This window comes from Cyprinus carpio, chromosome A12 (genome assembly GCF_018340385.1).
Source record: "Cyprinus carpio isolate SPL01 chromosome A12, ASM1834038v1, whole genome shotgun sequence".
Lineage (NCBI taxonomy): Eukaryota > Metazoa > Chordata > Actinopteri > Cypriniformes > Cyprinidae > Cyprinus > Cyprinus carpio.
The window spans coordinates 26,555,979-26,576,261 of NC_056583.1; the positions used below are offsets into that span (position 1 = coordinate 26,555,979).

The 20,283-nt window shown below is 39.7% G+C and overlaps 1 pseudogene; it reads left to right on the plus strand.

Moving 5' to 3' along the window:
- The first annotated feature begins 310 nt into the window (after positions 1-310).
- LOC122147069 overlaps positions 311-20,283 on the plus strand; it is a 113,421-nt pseudogene continuing 93,448 nt past the window's right edge.

The window sequence follows — 20,283 nt, forward strand, 5'->3', positions numbered from 1 at the left end:
CAGCCTCACTAAAGGAATGCTGGGAACAGCTGCCAAACACCTCCTGGAGTGCCTGCTCTAGAACTCTCCCACTCGCCAATAAGACCCTGAACAGAACGACACAGGGCAGAAGACGTGCAGAGTGAGTGACGTGAAGAAAGCCACTTATGTGGTTATAGGAAGAAAAAAGCAAGAGTGGAAAGTAAAAGGAAACTGAAGAGCAGAGACAGCAGCGCCTTCGCCTATTCCTCTTTTTTCTTGTCAACTAGATTTTTTTTCTTTTTCTGATTTTTTTTTTTTTTATTAGTCGGATTTTTTTTTTTTTGTTGTTGTATTGTGCTTGTTTTATTTTCTTTCTGGACTGATCTGGGAAGAGCAAAGGACTTTCAAGCACCAAGAATCAAACCCACACAGCTAGCTCTGCGCCCACCCTTCGCCCGTTTTCCATCTGTTAGTGCCCACCTGCTCCTGGCCGAAATGATGATGTACTTTTGGGTGAGTAACGCCTCTGTCGTCCATCAGGTTGGCCTTTATGCCATTGTTTTTCAACCCTGGACCTGCTGGGATAAGACGGTGTGCTTGTAGCATGCGATAAGCCTGTCTCCTCTTTTATCTCGTTCTCTCTTTTCCTACACTTCCTCTAAGTTTATCTCTCCCACCTAAATACATAGACATATTTTTCAACTCACTCAGTTACTGCTTTGCATTTATTTGCTTTCAGTCGGAGCAGTGTTTAATTTTCCTCCACTCCAAAGGGCCTTGTTCCGCAGTGCTGGTCCTGAAGGAGATGAGTATTCAGCCGTAGCTGTTCAGAATGGATTGTATTGATGCTCTTTTGAGGACAGAGGATCATATGACCTGATTTCTGCATAGCTATGGTAATTTCTCAGCTCACTGATGAGGAGTGTGTCAAACTCACACAGCGAAAAGTGGATGCATGTTCACCGCTGCTTTATTAAGTCCATATAGAAGAGTTTAAATGCTTTGTTTAAATGTATTTAGGTGTTTTCCCCATTTATATGTTTTGATGTAGTTTGAAAGTTCTTCACAGCACTTGCGGATGTCATTTAAACTTAACTTGGGTACGTTTTATCCAAATGTTCAGTGAGTAATGTGTTGTAAGCGCCTAAATGTGCACTGGACAGAGAGCTTTGACCATTCTTATAGGTTTCTTTGCTTTTAGTATCTTGTGCCATGTAACATGTTTAACTTTTAAAGGAATAGTTTCTCAAAAAAATTATAATTTCACTCATGCTCATTGATCATTTCAACATCTTGAGTCCAGTAAAAACAACTTCAATATCTTAAAAACATGGCTCCCTCATTCTGAACAGCCTCTTACTTGCACCTCTAAAAAATAATGAGGAGGTGAGGGGAAGAAACAACATTACGAATTATTCTGGCAATGTCAGACTGTGCTGAAAATGGGCTTTTAGCTTATGGAAACCCTTATTCGCCATAAACCTGTGTCCCGTCCTGCATCCCGTTCTCTCACTCCCCTTCAGGGTCCAGATGAAAAGTGCGCGCTCATAGATGTGGCAACCAGGATTTAATGATCGTCAGAAAGCAATCTCTCATCTTTTGAGCTGGCTGTGCTCTTTGATAGCGCCGACTGCCCATTAATCATTCCCCTTCATCACTCCAGTCTCATCCGGCCTAGCGCAGGGCAGAGGGCCTCCGTGGCTGCCACGCGCCCTCACGCAGATGTACAGGCTGTGTCACGGGGGCCACAGGGGCCCGTTCTCTCAGAATCCAACTCACAGATGTGCTTAATCTAATCTGAGCTCACTTTCTGATGGCCCGAGTGAGAAGAGAGATAAAATTTACCCCTGTCAGACATCCTGTAACTGATTAGCTCACACAGGCAGACTGACGCTTATTTCTGATGACAGATAGCTCTTCGTGTGTGTTTGCTGCTTTGTGTGTGTGCTTTCCAGAAGATTATTATTATTCCAAATTCTGAGCTCAGACTCGATAGAAGGGTGTGAATATGTGTGGACAAGTTTTTCTCACTCCTTCAATAAGGACATGATTGTGAATTTACTGAACAGTTACGGATTTAATGAGAATATTACAGTGGCATGGAAATGAAAATAAGCAGAGGAAGACGGGGGAGAAGTGCTGCTCTTTCTGTTCAGTAATAAATAATTGAGAGCTCATAGCGAGGGACTTGTTTTTCAGTGAGCATGTGTAGAGATGGAAGAGCATAGAGCTTATACCTGGTTTGAAACAGCACACTGGCCTGTTTTTATGCCCCCCAAGTCAGGCCTAGCACAAAACAAACCTTTGCAATTTACTTTTAATGATCTGTGCTATTGCTATAGGATTGTGTGTTTCACAAGCTTGTTGTTTTCTGTAGGGTGGTCATAATACCACAATATCTTTCTAAAAAACACAACACAAATAACATATTTAAATAGTAATAAAATATAATTTAATAATATTAATGGAAAATAATTAACAACTCATGTTTGCTGTTTGTAAACAAAACATTATTTGTATTTTATTTTAGTGACTTGGTTCCAAACTACTGGTATTTTTACATCTATAGGGTGGGTGTACATGCTTTGATTTTATCCCATCACATAAATCATATTTCCCTGCCAAAAGTAATTGGTTTTTCCCTTTTTGAAATGCCCACACGTCTTCTTCCTCTGATTCCATGTTTTCAAATGCTAAACAATAGTAAAAGCACATTAGCTAAAAATTTGCAATAATAAAAAAGAAAGCCAGTTTATGCCTGTTTATGTTGATATACTGTAGAATGTATTAACCATGTAAAAATCATGCTTGACTTCAGAGTGTTGCGTGATTAAGCGGTGACTTTCGGAAGCAGTGTCACTCAGCCATGTAATTCGGAGTGGAGAGCGGCTGCCGACGGTGTCATGTTGCTAAATGAAATGCTTGCGCTAATTTGTCACCACTTTAATTGATCTGTGTTCTCTAGTTGCATACTGTGGGTCCTGTAACATTTATTGTGTGTTCATTTCATCCAGCTGCTGTCTGACAGCCAGAAAAAGTCTTATTCAATCTAGTGTAGGAGCCAGGACAGTAGCTCCAACAGAGTGACCTACAGTAGCACGATTTCTTTTCTTTTTTTTAATCCTTTGTTCTTTTCCTTTCTTTTTTTTCTGTATAGAGCAGCTATTTTCAGCCGTGACATTTACAAATGCATGCCGAGCAAGTCTTGGTTTCTGTAAAATCATTATTGTTGACCCCTTGGCTGTTTGTGTTTTAAAGTCGAGTGCAATATTGTCACCTCAGTTGCCAACAGCTCAGCATCCAATGCAATCCGCTCTCACCTCATCCTTCCTTCACTCCATCACTTTCTTCATCTCACTTCCTTCTGTCCTTTCTCTCTTTAGCCCCTTTCACACTGCGATTCCGGAAAATGTGTAATGTGTCCCGGCAATCGTTCCCGGGTCGCTAGATTTTGCCCCTTTCACAGTGCCAGTGATTACCCGGAATATGTGCGTGCGTTAACACAACCCGTAAAGGTCCCGTGAAGACACGTGATATCAGGGAGTGACGTATAATGTACGAGTCGAAAACGCTAAGCACGTTAACTTTCACTTAAGCTGGCGAACGATCTTCAGCTTCAGCGCAGAAAGTGAGGAACTAACTGATCTCTGCTTCGTTACAGTTTGCACATATTTGTTTCGTCGAGAACGTTGATCTGCCTTCAAAACACCCGCTAAAAGAGTCACGCGATAACGTGCGTCATCACTACGACACACCCTTTACACCATTAGTTCTGGCTTTTGTTCACACAGCACTCAATCCTGGGACTGAACCTGACAATGTTACTAGGTCCCCAACCCGGGATCAATCCTAGAATCCCGCATTCACACAGAAGGTGACCCGTCAATGTTCCGGCAATTTTCCGGGTCCAATGTGCAGTGTGAAAGGGGCTTTTCTTTCACCCAGGGGCAAGAGCAAATATGGGCAACAATATTAAAATAACACTGAAATGCTAAAATTTTGAGGAATATATTTAAAGAAAAAACATTTTTTTTGTTTTTTTTTCTTTAAAAAATCATATAGTTACACATTAATCTGTGTAGCTAAACTGCCTCATATGGTCTAAACAAAGGAGGGTAAAATGCTTTATTGCCTTTGAAAATAAACACAGAATACAGATCCACGCACTTGGCGCTTTTTGGCCTTGCCACTCTCTAGCTTCCCTTTCATCTGTCATTAAATATGTGAAGCAGTAGCATCATGGTAAGATACGCATTGCAATGGTCAGGTGATCGGGATCAGCTAGAACCTCCCATCGACCACAGCGAGTTCCTGGGGGCCTCACTAGCGGCACATGGGTCCCTGCTGCTCCTCCCAGCTCCTCCCTCAGTCATGTGTAATCCCATCGCCACACGCTCTCTTACACACCCATCACGGCCTAATCTTCTCCTCGCTGGAGATAAGACCATTAAACAGCAGAGCAGGAGAGGGATTTCTCCCCTGACTACAAAAGGGATCCGTGAGCCAAAGAGAATCATGCTGTTCTGCAGATAGTACAGAGAAAGAGAAAGGAGAAACAGAAAGAGGCGCGGTGGCTCAAGCTTATCACTTTTTGTTATTACATTAGCTATGTTTACACAGGGTTTCCCAAGAAAAAGGTCATTACAGGGACGCTCCATTATCTTGCTCTCTCTTTTGAATTTCTCCATTCTCCTTCCTTCTGAAGGTGAGAGTTTAAGGCATTATCCCCTTCACAGTTTAATGACTGACACCTTTGTAATGGTCTGTGGGAATGAGAGGTGAAGTGCAGGAGATCAGTGGCCCCCTGCAGATCCCGTCGGCTCCAGACGCAGCATGCAGAGATTCAGATCTACGTATCGATAGCGCTGTGGTCAGGCCCAGGAACGGAGGAGTCAGGTCACGTGGAGGGCTTCTGCATCCTCCGGCCACTGAGCCAAGCAGTGCACTGAGAGAGAGGCTGACCGTGAAATGAACATAAAATGATGAGCATAATTACTCAAAGAGTTCCCGAATCAGCAAGTGTAGACAGCTGACTTATTAGGGGGGATGTTGGCTATCGCGTCTTCCGAGGGCACATCCTCTAGTAGTAAATGTGAGCAGAAGAAGTTTAGTGAAGGTGTAGTTTGTTAATCTCTATTTTACCTTCAATAATAGTGAAACTAAAAGAAATAGTTCATCTAGAAAGAAAGAAAAATTTTGTCATCATTTACACACACTGTCAATTCTGAACTTTTAGTGTATGGTGATCTTTATTCTGTGCAACACAAATTAAGATATTTTGGAAAATGTTATTTTCTATTTTGTTCATACAATGAAAGTCATTGGCATCCATTGTTGTTTTTGGATTCAGAAGAATGTACACTACCGATCAAAAGTTTGGAATAATTAAGATATTTTAATGTTTTTGAAAGAACTCTTCTATTATTGTGAAATATTTTTACTATTTAAAAAAAACTGCATTTTCATCTGTCATTTTGCCAGTTTTCAGTGTCACATGATTACTTTTAAATCATTCTAATATGATGCTCAAGAAACATTTCCTCTTATCAATGTTGAAAATAGTTTTTGCTGCGTAATATTTTTGTGGAAAGCATGATACACTACCATTTAAAAGTTTGGGGTAAGTAAGATTAAATAAAGAAAAGAAAAGAAGAAAATAAAGAAATGCATAATTTTATTCAACAAGTGGCAGTAAAGGCATTTATAATGTTACAAAATATTTGTTTTTCAAATAAATGCTATTGAATTTTCCACTGAACAAATAATTCTGAAATAAAAAAATTCAACAAAAAAATGTTTTAAAACATTTCTGAAGGATAATGTGAGACTAAATATTACTGTTTTACTGTATTTTACTGTGTTTGATTAAATAAATGCAGCCTTTGTGAGCATAAGAGAAGAACATTCTTCTTTCAAAAACATGAAATTACATTTTATGTAATTTAAGAAAGTATATATATATATTCTTTTTTTTGTACATTGCATTGAAAATCCACATAGCTCAAGCATTTAAAGGGCTACATTCCTCTTCAGTTTGAGTGACATGACATTTCTGGACATCTCAGGGTGAGGGACGAATCAGGAAACTCTCTTGGGGGGTGTTGAGTTTAGTACAGAGCCAGGTACAGCTGTTGCTCTGCCAGCCATGGGTCATTAAGATACAGAGGGGACACACAGACAGTAAAACTAATGGCAGGACACTGACATTAGCGTTATAGGTTATTGACCCATCTGAGGGGATTTATGGTGCAAATCAAGCGACAGTGTCAAAGGGAATGGGAGAAATAAGAGCGTTTTCACACCCTGTGCCCACTCAGAGCACAAGCACCGAACTCACAATCAGTTCCCCGTGAATTTTACAAGATGACGCTCGAGAGAAAACCTCAACTCCCGCCGGCAGTTCTCACATGCTTTTCCCTCTATCACCTTCCCTCCCATCTCTCGCTCACATCCTCGCTGTCTTTGCTCTCTGGTGTGTACAGGTCATGCAGAAAGGGATGTGCTGTTTGAATTGTGTTGGCTCTTTTATTCCCTGCCCCTTTGTTCCCAGGTCTCCCACAGCTTGACATGTCTCAGTTCACAGCCTGTGTGCAAATGTGCGTGTGTGTGTGGACTTAAGATATGTGTTATTTGAAGTGTTCATGTGATTATGTTTTGTGTATTATTGTGCTATGAATATAACAATTATCTAATCTTCTGAAGTGACAGAATCTGGTTGCTTATCTTTTTTCTCTCCCTTTTTTCCTATAATTTAAAATGTAGAATATAGTTTTGGATGTAATTTCTTTATTGTCACATTAAAGTTGCCTGAATTTTTAAATTTGTCATTTTAATTAAAAAATGTATTTTATTTATTTTTAAGATATCTGAATGTAATTTTAGTTCTTATTTAATTTAAAAGCTTAAATTAATGGTAAAGTAATCTTACTAAATATTTTTTAAAGTCAGTGTGAAGTTCTCCATTTCTTTTCTAAATGCATGTTTTCAATCTTATTATGAACAATTCATTAATTTTTTTTTTCTCGTAATGTTTAATCAAAATGTCAAATAGAAAGCATTTTACACTTTCAAACGTGTGAAATGCCCACATCTCTATCAAATCAACAACAAAATGAATGAACACCCTATATTTTTCTTTCTTCATTCAGATCTATGTTGCAATACAGACCTGTTTCCAGTAATGTTAATGATTGCGCAGAACCTGGTGTGTTTTCTCCCTTTGTCCAGTTTGTATAGGCTATATCAACGATCATTAAGTGGCAGTCGCTCTTGGATTCACACCAAAACAGTCACGGTCTCTCGATCAAGTGAACTCTGGAAAGCTTTTGGTGCAATGCAATTCAACTCAATAGATGTATTTGATGGATTTTTGGAGACACAGTCTACAGGTCACTGTGATGTAAGTCTATCACTATGACAAATTTTATATAAATATAAAGCCAGGGAGAAAATGCAACATTGCAAATGCAACATTAAACTGTTCTTCATCAAAAAATGCTGATAAAAAAAAGATATGACATTTTCCAACCAACATTGTCAGTTCAGCGATGATAATTATAAGAAATGTTTCTTGATCACCAGATCAGCATGTTAGAAGGATTTCTGAAGGAAAGAAATGGCTGCTGAAAATTTGCCATCATGACTTATTTCACCCCAAACTTTTGAATGGTAATGTAGTTGTAAATTCTAGGGAAATAGTAGAACTTTTATACCGATGACAGTGTCTGTTTAGTGTAAGATGTATGTGCTGTTGGAAAAGAACTTTTACTGAAAATGCCTTTTTAGATGGTCAGTCTCTAAATTATGGTTACAAATGTCTGGATTCATTCGGAGAAACACGCAATGCAGTGTAAAATACCCTCCGCTGTCATTTAGCCAAGTGCAAATAGAAAGGCCACTATTTGTCACTTTTAGTGCTTGCCACTGAGCTCACCAGTTCACCACACTCAAAAGGTCTCACAAGGCCAACTGAGGTTTTCTTTTTTCCAGCTGGCTGCTCCACTGGCCTAATGGGGTCTATCTGCAGGCCTTCAGTTTGGGTATGTTTGTCTAAAAGCCTTTAAAATGTCCTACCATTTAGTTTTTGGGAGCAGGAAGCAAGCGGGAACCAACAGGGCTGATGCTAGAGGGTTTAAGGAAGGAGCTGAAGGAAACAGGTCAAAGAGAAATGCACAATGCCAAGTTTGTTTTTCTCAGCTTAGACTAATTGTTACAAATTGTTAGAGGATATTTTTCAGTGATATCAGTTTCTTGCGATCTTGTTCTGCTTTGTGAGTCCTTTGTGGATTTTAAAGAGCAAGACTAGTGAAGAGAACTGTAAGGCAGTATCAGGGAGTTATTTTATTTTTTTTCAGTCTTTTTTTTTAGCTCTAAAATATATGATATAGGCTAGAAATTTTGAATACTCTATATTAAAAGAAATCCAGCATTAGAGGAGAGTAATGAAAAAGAAATGCAAATTCATCAGTCAAAAAGTATGGGAATCCTGTAGGTCTTACATCAGCCTTTCTATGCTTCCTCTTACATTTCTCTTTTAATTTAATTTTAAGGGTTTGCAGCTGATCGGTGATGATCTTGAAGAGCCACTATTTACTTTTGTTGATTTATTTGGATTGTAAATTGTGCTTACTAGCATCTCGTGCTACACCGTTGCTGTGGTGAGTCCACTGGGAGTCATCTTTTTATTTGTTTTTGCTAAATATTTTCAACACCATATTCAACTTCACTTAATGACATAAAATCGTGATTTTTTTACAATTTTTTTCCAGGAACCAAACAATAAAACATTGACCTACTGTGAGTTATTTTGGATTCAGTGCAAAAGAAAGCATTGTTTCATTTCAAAATCTTGTTTTAAACATTGCTCAGGCCTTGAGAAATAACATTTTCAGCGGTCAATTTTAAAAAGGGTTAAAAAACTGAATAAACCCTTCTTTTCCCTCATATCTTTGAAATGAGGAAAATGTCAGCCTGTCATAACACAGCCTAAATAGACAGACAGGTGTTTTTCCTCACATCATAGTCACCGTTTATTGTACATCACGGCTGATTGACAGCATTTCTGATCTAACGCTGATACTTTGTGGGTCAGATCTGTCTTTTTAACCATTGCATAAAACAGACACATTCCCATTTTGATCAGCCAGTACCTGCTCTTCCGCTATCCATCATCATCATATCAGTTTGAACTTTCGTAAATGCCCAAAACTTTCACGCAGATTCAAGCAGAACATACTTTTACTATTGGAGATCTATTGATTACTCGATAGGTCTGGTTTTATGGAAGCGGTCCTGCCGTTTTCCCATCCTCCCCATGTCTCTGACAGAATGATGCGGCTATGTGCACATCACCTTTCCCCTTCTGTTTAAAAAACACTTTTTTCACTGTTTGAATTTAAGGATTCTCCAAGTGCCTTTTAAAATTGTGCAAAACAGAAAAGTGAATGGAAAAACGCTTGATTTAATGATTATTGGAGCGGCTTTTAAAGAGTGGAGGATCTTTTCACCCATAAGCACATCTAATTGAATTAAAGCACGTACCCTGTTGTTCTTGCCTGATTGAAAACAAGCGTCTTCCATTAATTCAATAATGAGATTTAGTCCAAATGATTGTCCTATTAGACACGAACCCTCATTCGCTACCCGTTCTTTCGACTGCACCTCAATGTGCCCTGCCTGCACCTCACAGGTAATTATGTCGGAATTAATGTCATGTGTAGTAATTGGATTCCAAAGCAAAGATACCTCATAATAGCACTTGTAATGAGGAAAAACCAGCAGCATAGAAATTCAGTATTAGAACATGAAGCAGTGTTGGCACACTGGATAAGGTGGAGAGGCCGTCCTAATGAATAGGCTCTATATGGGGTCATTCTTTGATCATGGGACCTCCAAAGAGCGCGCCGACTCTGCGCTCTATCACAGCTTGTGACATTGTGTGATAGACAATCAGGGAAATGGCTGTTTTACCTTATTAGAACTGCTTTACAAACACCACAATTTGTTTTACCTTTTTATTTATTTTTTTTATATTTAATATTTTTTGAAGTGTGTGTGTGTGTGTGTGTGTGTGTGTGTGTGTGTGTGTGTGTGAGTTGTAATTTTAACCTTCCACTATTCTGTTATTAGGCACACAACAAAACACAGTTGATATATAATGCAGTCTTATTAGAAATATTTCTCTTGCGATTTATTGCCTGTTTTTACTGCACAACATGCTTAAAACAAATAGATATATAGAGAATGCAATTTTTTTTAACAGTGCTTGCAAGGCAGAACTGCATTAATATTCCTTAAACATTTTAGCAACCCATGCAATGACTTTTCTTCAGTTGGATTTCAGCCCAAACTGCTTAACTTTGCTTTGTAAATCATTCCAGCTGTTATATTTGCAAACTTTATATTTGCTTAGTGTATTTACTTGTTAAAATGGAAGTAGCGGTAACTAAATAATATTATTTGCATGATGAATTGTGATTGGTCTTAAGTATATTTGCATACTGAATTGTGAATGTTTTTCTTTCTAATCATCTCTCTCCGCCTTTACACTGTTAATACAGTGTTGTGTTGTGTGTTGGTTGCTCAAACACAGACGAAATAAAACAAGACACTTGCTGACTGTCATTATAACAGCAAAGCAGCATTTCATTTATGGAGAAGCAAAGCCTAAAACTTTAATGCAATTTTTTTCCTGCTTTGCAAGCACTAGTTTTTCCTTTAGGAAATGCAAATCTAGTTTTTATTATTATTATTATTATTATTATTATTTTTATTATTTCTTTTCGTGTTTTGAAAGGTTTTGTTTTTTTTTCTGTTTTTGGTGTTGTGGTGTGGTATTCAATAGTTCATTGACAGTATGACACAATGTATATTTTTCATTTTCATTTCCTTCCTTCAGTCTTTTTTTCTTCCTTTCTTTCGCTTTCTTTTCTTTTTCTTTCTTTCTTTCTTTCTTTCTTTCTTTCTTTCCCAGTTTTTGTTTAGAAATGGCAGTGAGAGGACAGGAAATCAGCGAGCGCTTGTTCCCAAGTTAAAGATGCTAGTCTGGAACGCACCTGACCTTTTCGGCGTGTGTGGGGGAGGCAGACAGACCTCAGTGTACGTTCAGGGACCCACCGCAGCAACCCAGGGAAGAGCAGCTGACCAGAAACAAATAGAAAGAAGCAGCAATCATTTTGCTGTGCTATGCAACTGTTAGAATTCAGCCCATCATCATTCTAGCTATTTAAATTTTAATGCTGTTGCTTCTCTGAGCTGCCAGCAATGCAGGACCGCTCTCGGTGCAGTGGACACGGTTTGTTTGTTGTTAGAATTCAGCCCATCATCATTCTAGTGCCTGTGCTTGGTTTGCTGTGTTTTGACTGTTAAATCATGCTTATAACTGCATACAAGTGAGTGTTTTGTTTGATACTGTGTTTAATTAACAGACTCTTTACATCCAGATCCCATACATAATGCGCGTTACGGGAGGAAAACAGCATTCAGATTTTTCCCAGTGAAATTCCACACCTCTAATTTCTGCTCCCCCACCTTTCCTTTCCCGGCTCATTAATATTTAAACCCACACCTTCAGCAAACTCACAAAAAAGTGGGAAAGGGGATTGTGTTCTCAGGGATAACTTAATCCCCAGAATTAGCAGTTTAATAGCAAGGAGCCATTTGTAGATTAGAGAGATCAGGCTCGCGGGACCCTCCTTTATACTCACTACTTAAATACTTAGAATTCTAATGCAGCTACAAGACCTTGTTTAAAGTCGCCCTTTAAGACCTCCCTCTGTCCCCCTCGCGCCGTCACAAAGTCTCTGAGAGGACTTCGCCAAGAGGTCGTGGAGTGATACTTTAGTGTGTGTGTTCATTTGTGTGTGTGCGCCTGACTAATATTCAATTTCATAATGCATTTCATTGAAATAACTACATTTGGGACTCTGGGAAAGCAGAAAAGCCTTTAATTTTGTAATCATTACATATGTATACGCCGTGCCATAATCCTCACACTGTTAATGTCTTATTTTCATTTTTCACACAGCTAATTTGCCATTCATTCCTCATTCCTGTAATGTGTGGTAAACAAGCCTTCTTTTGGGGCAGGAATTACTGCTCTAACAGCTTGTGGAAGCTGGATCAAACAGTCGCTATCTCGCCTCATTTTCATATAATTTCCCGAGATGACAACTGTCTATTTTAGCCGGAGGAGATAAAGTCTGATCCAGGGGAGGCAGACTTGTTTTTAATAATCATCTGGCTGGAAGTAATTTAGTCTTATGCTTGTGTGGAGATTGTATCTTTGTATTATGGGCTCAACCAGTCCAAACATGCAGGATTAGCATGAACCCTGTGAAATTGTCTTTAGAGGTGGATCCCTGACGTGATCAAAACCAATAAACGCTGCATTTTTTTGTATCCAGGTGTGCTAGAGGTAATTTGATATGTTCTGACACCATCAAAGATTAATCTTTCATGTCAATCTTCACATAACATTCCAAATTTTCTCCCTTCCCCCATTCCCTCTCTTTCCTTCGTCTCTCCGGAACATTCATTCGTGTGATATTAAGTGACAGAGAAAAAATGACTTGCGCTTGAAAACCCTCGTGAAATTGAATGGATCCGAAGCGATGGATTGCATGCCATTCATTTAGATAGAGGGAGGCTGGGATCGGTGGTGCGGGAGGCTGGTAATACTGAGTGGCTTTTGCCTTGCGGCCGATAAATTGCTGGTGCACTAAACCTTTGGAGGGTGAAACACACATTGCCGGTAGCCTGCAGTGACACGAGTCTTTTTATTAACCAATGTCGCACTATGGGACATGACCAGCATTCTCCATTCCTCACATGTCGCGTATTTCTAGCTCCTGGCTCACTCAACCAATTACCGCAAAACACGTTTTAATGACTTTTTTATACCTGTGGTAGTCGTCCCATAGATCTACACAATGTCGATCTGTGCAGCCCCAGATGCAATTAGCTTTCTAGCTTTGTGTTTAAATTCGAACTGACGCCCCCCGGGGACATGCTCCACACCCCATTTTTTATATTTAAAACTATATTGTAGGTATAAAAAAAGAATGGAAAAAAAAAGAATTCTGCATTGTCTAAATTTGATAAGGTGAGTCAACTTTCTAGACTTTGAAACTGACAAAAAAAAATGCCCATTAACATCATGTGGCATTCCTTCAATGTTGACTCTTTTTGCATTGTTATTTATTTATTTATTTCATTTTTTTTTTTTTTTTGTCTTTTACATACAAGATGCATGGTGATCACTGGCTGTCAGGTTCACTACAGGGAGAAAAGAAAGAAATGTTTTTTGTTTTTCAAAAAGAAAAAAAAGGGAAGGATGGCTAAAAGAAAAGCAGTAAGAGGTGAAGCAATGCTTCCTGCTTCCAAGGAAGGCAACTAGGACAAAAGAAAGTAAGGCAGGAAGGAAAAGAAGGGGGGAAAAGGAATGAAATCAGGAAGTAAACATTTAGGAAAAGGGAAAAAAAGAAAGGAATGAAATTTAAGATAAGATAAAAGGAAGGAAAAAAAGGGTGAACGGAAGGCTGGAAGAGAAAGAAGAGAAAAGGCAAAAAATGCATGCCAAATGGGAATAAAGGGACAAGGGAAATGAAAGGCTAGAAGGAAAGGAGGAAAACATTGGGGGGGGGTGGGATTGAAAAAAGAGACAACTGAAATAACTTTAAAGAGAAACGTAAGCAAGAAAGGATCCCACAAGGTTAAGGAAGGCCACTAGGGCTACAGGGGCAAGGAAGGCCGTGAGCAGAAGTATGTAAAACGTCATGCACAGCATTACGGAGAATAGAGGACACGCTATTGGCCACCGGACACAAGGAAATCCAAAAAACGGATAGGACAGACAGGTAAAGGAACAAGACAAAGCACAACATGCAGAAAAAGAAGGAGACGGAGGAAGCGAAGAAGGAGAAGTGTACGAAGGAAGCATCACAGGGCGAAAAGGCCGCACAGCACCAGCAAGACAATACAACCTTACAAGGAATACAAGGCAGACAAAGCGCCAAAAAGGTTCAGTTTTGAAAGTACTGCCGTTTGCTATAAAACTTTTTTCGCCCACCTTTGGTGGGTTGGCTCATATAACTCTAGGAACCCCAGAGATAAGTGCAGCCCAAACCGAACCGGACTGCTATTGTCCATCTTGATAGAACAAAAATAGTATATCGACACTGCCGTTACCAATGTGTATTTTTTTGTCACGCTATTGTTGCTTCACACGTTATAAACGCGTAATACCAAAAATGATTCTAATTATGGGGACTTTAAAGTAAACAGTAGAGGCAGCAGGTCTTAGATTTTGTTTGTCATTTTAATTCATCTTTAAATGCCAGTGGACTGCGCTCAACATGATTTGTTTATATCAGCATCCACGCATGTGCCAAAAACTATCTTTACTGTTGGACATTCTAGTATGGGTAAGTGACTAAATGGTGGACATGAACCAGCGAGAGTTTTGGATTTGTATGCCGTGAGACAGCGAGAATAAGTGAGGGAGGGTCGTTTGTTGTCCAGACTGAATGTGCCGTTGCTGGTTACATAGCGCTGCGCTGGTACCGGGATGGACGTTCAGAACCCGCCTCAGATGTAGCAGGAGGCCAGCAATGCGGCCTTCTGCCCCAAACCTCCATAAAACACCCATCACACACTCCACCCCCTGTCTGTATCCCGCCCCACCAATGTACCAGCTGTTTTACCCGTAGCGCTCAGACGTGCTGAGCGCCACGTGCCCCATGCTGTTGCGGCCGCCCGCTATCTGCACAGGCTGTGCCAATAGCTACCTATTACGCACTCATCTCCCTCGTGAGAGAGCACCTCGTGCCTCCGCGCCGGGCATTCCAACTGCAGCATGGAGCTCCTCAAGCATATGCCTCCACCACCTACATATTTGTTGCTTTACTATGCTCTATTGGTGATGTAACGCAATTGAAAACAAATATTACTTTCCTTCACATGTATACATCACTTAACTTTGCCCTTAGTACATCTATAATACAGTCCTCAGAATCACTTGTAGAATTTTTTCAACTACGCTGAAGTGAGAGAAGTCCATTGTAAACCTAACACTTCTTTTTTTCATATGTAGACCTTGAGAACAGGAGGGTGCTAAAGGACTAAGCTATTCCTCCCAGGAACAGCTACACCAGTGTCGCGTGGTCTCTGAGGGAAGCTGAATTACCATGCGAAAGCGGATAGGTATAAATCAAGTCACTAGCACAAAGAAGAACAAATTTAGTAAGCGTCATGGTCTTGATTGATTTTTAGAGGTGCTGATTGTACGAGCATCTCCTCTGTGCCGGATTCCCTTCAGCGCGCCGCCGTTCCTCGTCTCCTCCTCCTCTCTTCACAGTTTCTCATCGTAAACACTGGATGGGTTTGTTCACAATTATTTCCCGCTATTATTTACTGATGTTTTCAGGAGAAAATCAGTTTATGGTAATAGGGCTATGTCAGGCAGGCCAGGTGCATTGATTCCGACTGGTGCTCCTTCTTTTGGCTCTCGCGTCTTATCCCTCTCATCACTTCCAATCTCCACCTATTCGCTCCTCTCTAATCCATTTCCACCTGATTACCCTCTGTCTGTTCATTCACTCTTCTTTTTCACACAGTTTTCATACTTTTTACAGCCTCAGAGATCAACTTCAACAGTCATGGTCTGTTGAGATTGACTGGGGTCTCAGAGAGTTTACATGAAAAAAATAATAATAGTGATTTCCAAATTAACATCTTACTTTCAACCCCTTTTTCATATCAAAAAGTAGATATAAACTAAATTAAAATAGGTAATTGGCAAGTACGCATACACCATTAAATGACTGTACCGTATACCACCTTTATAAATGCGTCACCAAAATATAGTTCTACAGTACATAGTAGAGCAGAAGATGAATATACTTCGAACATGGTTAGCTTATATCTGAAAAAATAATAGCATACAATTAAATTCAAATCAAATCCTACTGTATGTGAATACAATTTAGAATTGATTTGTATTACGTAAAAAATTGTAAGGCACTAAACGCAAACGCTATAATACTCTTAAGTGCACTTAGCAATCATCTTGAGATGTGTTGGACAATTTAACCAAAGCGTGGTATTTTCCCTCTAGTTCTTGCAGATTGAAACATCCCTGTCCGGAGCAGGTTGACTATTATGGTAAAATTGCGTTTCTGCCAAGCGAGTTTCCTTGGTGCCACGCCTCCAATAAATACATCACAAAACACCATTTGGTCCACAGAAATCAATGCTAGGTGGAGGTAAAGTTTCAATTTCATCAGCATATATTGTACCTCGGTTGTCAGAGAGAAGTAAAACCAGAACAAGCCAGATTGCTTTGGTGAATTGCAATTTCCACATGATGTCAGAAGAGCTCTACTGTACCTCTTCAAAACAAATCCCGAAGGTTTGTAGTCACTTTAGAAACTAGGTTAAGATATTGTATGCCACTCATAGGCTGTGCATGTTCGCCATTCTCTGTCCTCAACCTCCCAAGGCATGCAGAGTCTCTGAAGTTTTTTTTTTTTTTTTTGCGAGGCGATGAGAAAAGGAAAGAGCGTTGTGTTTGGTAGATTCATGTAATAGGAGCAGCCAGAGGAGGCCGAAGGATGCGGCTGGTCTCAGGTGCGCTGCGCTGAAATGCTGGATGAACTTTTGCGAACAATGTTTGGCTCACATTAAAAGGGGTCGTGTAGGCCCCTGGGCCTGTAAGGCAATCCTGGAAGACGAGTGGGGTGGAGGAGGGGTGTGGAGAGATTGAGAAATAGTGCCGCGTGATGCCATGGACTCTGTTTATCGGTGCTAACTTTTGGAAGTTTTGCAGCCCCCCCCCATCGCCCGTAACAGCAGGCGACCATACCAATATTTTCAGTTGAGGGGGTGAACAGAGAGCCATTGTGGCAAAAGTGATATTATTTTAGAGATTCATTAGCATATAATTCGCCCTGGGTTTGCTCTTCCTTAATTTGCCCTGTCCCTCTGGTGCTCTATTGTAACCTAATTCTATTCGCTGGTTGTGCTGGAGACCTTACTGTCTAACCCTGGACACCAACACTTCACACCTTTGCACATCGCAGATCTAATGACCTGAGGGGACACGTTACATGCTAGTTCACTCAATTCTGTCTGGTCATTCAATGGTATTTTAAAATGTAGACACTGCTCTGTCTGAGTTTCGACTTTCCTATAGGCTAACAGTTGCCTCCGCACTGTTGACACAATGTCGGTGGTTCTGTTGACCCTAGCTATGCATGAAAACCTGTTGGTCATTATTTTTCCTTTTTTTTTCACTTTATTCCTGACTTCCCAGGTTCACATCGGAAGTGCCAAATGCGGTAAGGTTTCCCAAATCCAATAATTAGCCTCCTTCAGGTTCGACCCTCACTAGCCACAGCCCCGATCTCAGCTTCTAATTGCTTCAAAATACACTCGCACAATAGTGCAGACCAAGCTTTACTTAGCTCTACACATATATTTCTCAATTATGCCCTAATAAAACCCATTGTACTCTGGGTAATTCACAACCAGTACCCTTATGCGCTCACATGGCAATATGCGCGCACGCAGCTGTGGAAGTGCACAAATTCCAATTTGTCTTGCCAGTGAAATGAAAAAAATAAGCACATGCTCTCGATTCATCATGCCAGATGTTTTATTCATTGTGGACACCCATGCTGTTCAGACAACGATGTGAGACAATAAGTTTACCCAGCAGTCTGAGATTAGACTAGCGCGACCTCACGGCTAGTCATAAGCAAAGCTATATAATGGTTTGTTGTATATCGATGATGAAACTTCCACCCAGTCCGTCAATAGGACTGTGCTTTTTCATGTTGCAAGTGGAAACAGACAGATTATTGCATCACCCTGTAAGATGTTCAGCTTTGTTATGGAACTGTTTGCAGGGTAATGATGGTTGGACAGTCATTGCCTTATGCAATGCTCATGACCTCCATGTGAACTGGCTGCTATTGAAAAACTCAACTGAAGTACAGGAGAGGGCCAAAATTGTGGAACTCGTGGACAAGCACCTGATTTACTGACGTTTTGCTGGGACTGACTAACCCCGAGCTCTAATTTCTATTGGATACCCCACCAAACATGAATGAACACCGATTCTTTGTTTCCTACTAGTAATGGGCAAGTCTGAACTCTTTTCTGTTGAATCACTGTTTTTTAAACAGTTTCAAGTGAACTGGTTAAAAACTAACTGATCTCGCGCTGTTCTCTATTAACATCATTTTTGTGTGATTTCTTCAGTTAGGGGGAACATTCCTGTCTTTTAAGAATCATTTTTAACTAATGCATTTTTAAAACGTGTTTTGTAAGGATAGATTTGATTTTTTCCCCTGGCCAGAAAAAGGACCACCTTTTCTGGGAAGCAGGTTACGGGCATTTTCCTTAAAAATATATAAATATATAAAACAATACAATGCCGTGTATTAATTTCTAAAATGTAGGTAGGTCAAACAAACAAACAAAAAAATCTCTATATTCTATCGATCTATCTATCTATCTATCTATCTGTCTGTCTATCTATCTATCAAATGTGTAACATAATATCCCAATTCTTCAATCACACACACTGTTCATTTGTTAATTGACTAACTTCCAAGTAATTAGTTTTATTGTTGAATAATTCAAGAGCCTCTAATAGACGGATTGTGGCCCAAGCAAATATATCCTTTTTTCACACACGGTAAATAAAGGTGGCGGTCTATGTATCCTTAAAGAACCTTTAACTTCTGTACCTTTCTGTCACACAGGATTTCTTCAGATTATTATGATTTTACATTTGTTTCAAATAATTATATATATATTATGATATAATTATATAATATATATATATTAATATACATAAATATATATTCATATATATATATACTCTATATATATATATTAATGTCTAGTCTAATCCGAGCTTCATGCCTGGACCTATCTATCCATTAATTTTAATTTTTGTCTGTTTAACACTTTATAAACACTTTTAACTTTATTCAAACACAATTCAGGGGAAAGACCGGGTTTAAACAAAAAAATCCTTCAAATGAATACAGTGCATTGTTGCCTTGTTTACAGATAGTTTTATTACAGTGTGTGTTTATACTATTTTTATTTATTTATTTACAGCTTCATGGATGATATAGGGGACTGTGAGGTGTTGTGTGTGGGGGGGGGATATTGATGGGTTGATTACCATTTGAACGATGGACACACTGAATCCTGTGTTAAAAACACGACCGCTTTTGTAATAAATGTAATCGCTGTGCAATCACCATCAAGACTGAGGAGACACATTTGACTTTCATGTTTTGCTATTGTTCCACTTTGCAAAGGATAAGACCTATAGGGGACGAGGGTGAGAAGTATGCCTAATGTGGCAGCCCCTAGTCAGGATTCAACCCCTTTGATTCCCCTTTTTTCCACACACGGCGGCTGTACCAGCCCAGACCGACGACTCATGTGAAAGTCCACTTTCCATAGACTACCACGGCTTTTTGCATGCACTTATTTTTCCGTGCGCCACCGCAACTCCCTGGAGACTTGATAGGCTTTTCAAGGGGACCTGGTTTTTGTTTTGAATGCATCAAGACATGCTCTTCCCCACCCTCCCACTCTCATTCCTCCACATCCCTCGACAACTGTACGCACGTACCACCTTTTTGGCCCCAATGTTCGCCCAAACACCCCCCCTCAAGCCCATATTGTTGTGCTGGGCTTTTTTGTATTGTGATCATATAATTTACAAGACGTTCTGCTTGTCATGGGGAGGCATGAAAAAACAAGAGTCATCAACCATCTTTGAAGTTACAAGCAGTGCTGCTTTGACAGTTCCTCAATGTCACAGGGCATTTAATTTCTCATAAAAGATGAGTTGGGGGAAAAACAAAAGTCTGAAAAATCTCAGACTTCCCGGTGAACTTCGAAGAAGGCATCTTTTACAGAGATGAAAATGACATGACAGACATGATAAAATTCCTCTGTCCTTCATTTGCACAGGATACCACCGGAAAATTGCCCAAGGATATGACCAACATCGCCATTGATCGAACATATAATGTGTATGACTAAATATTGATTATGAAGATCTTTTATCTGAGAGATATCCGCCAAGATGCAATCCTCAGGGGGGAGAGGTTTTATTATGCTCCGAGGGGTTACTCTTTATAGCTCAGGAGACTTGGAGGACATCTTGGTTATGTTTGATTTGAATGACAGCTTTGTTTTGGATGTTTTTTATGAAAACCGAAATAAACAATCCGAAGCAAATGAGGACAATTGTCGTCAGACAGTAAAAGATGAGCTAGTGAGAGTATGTAT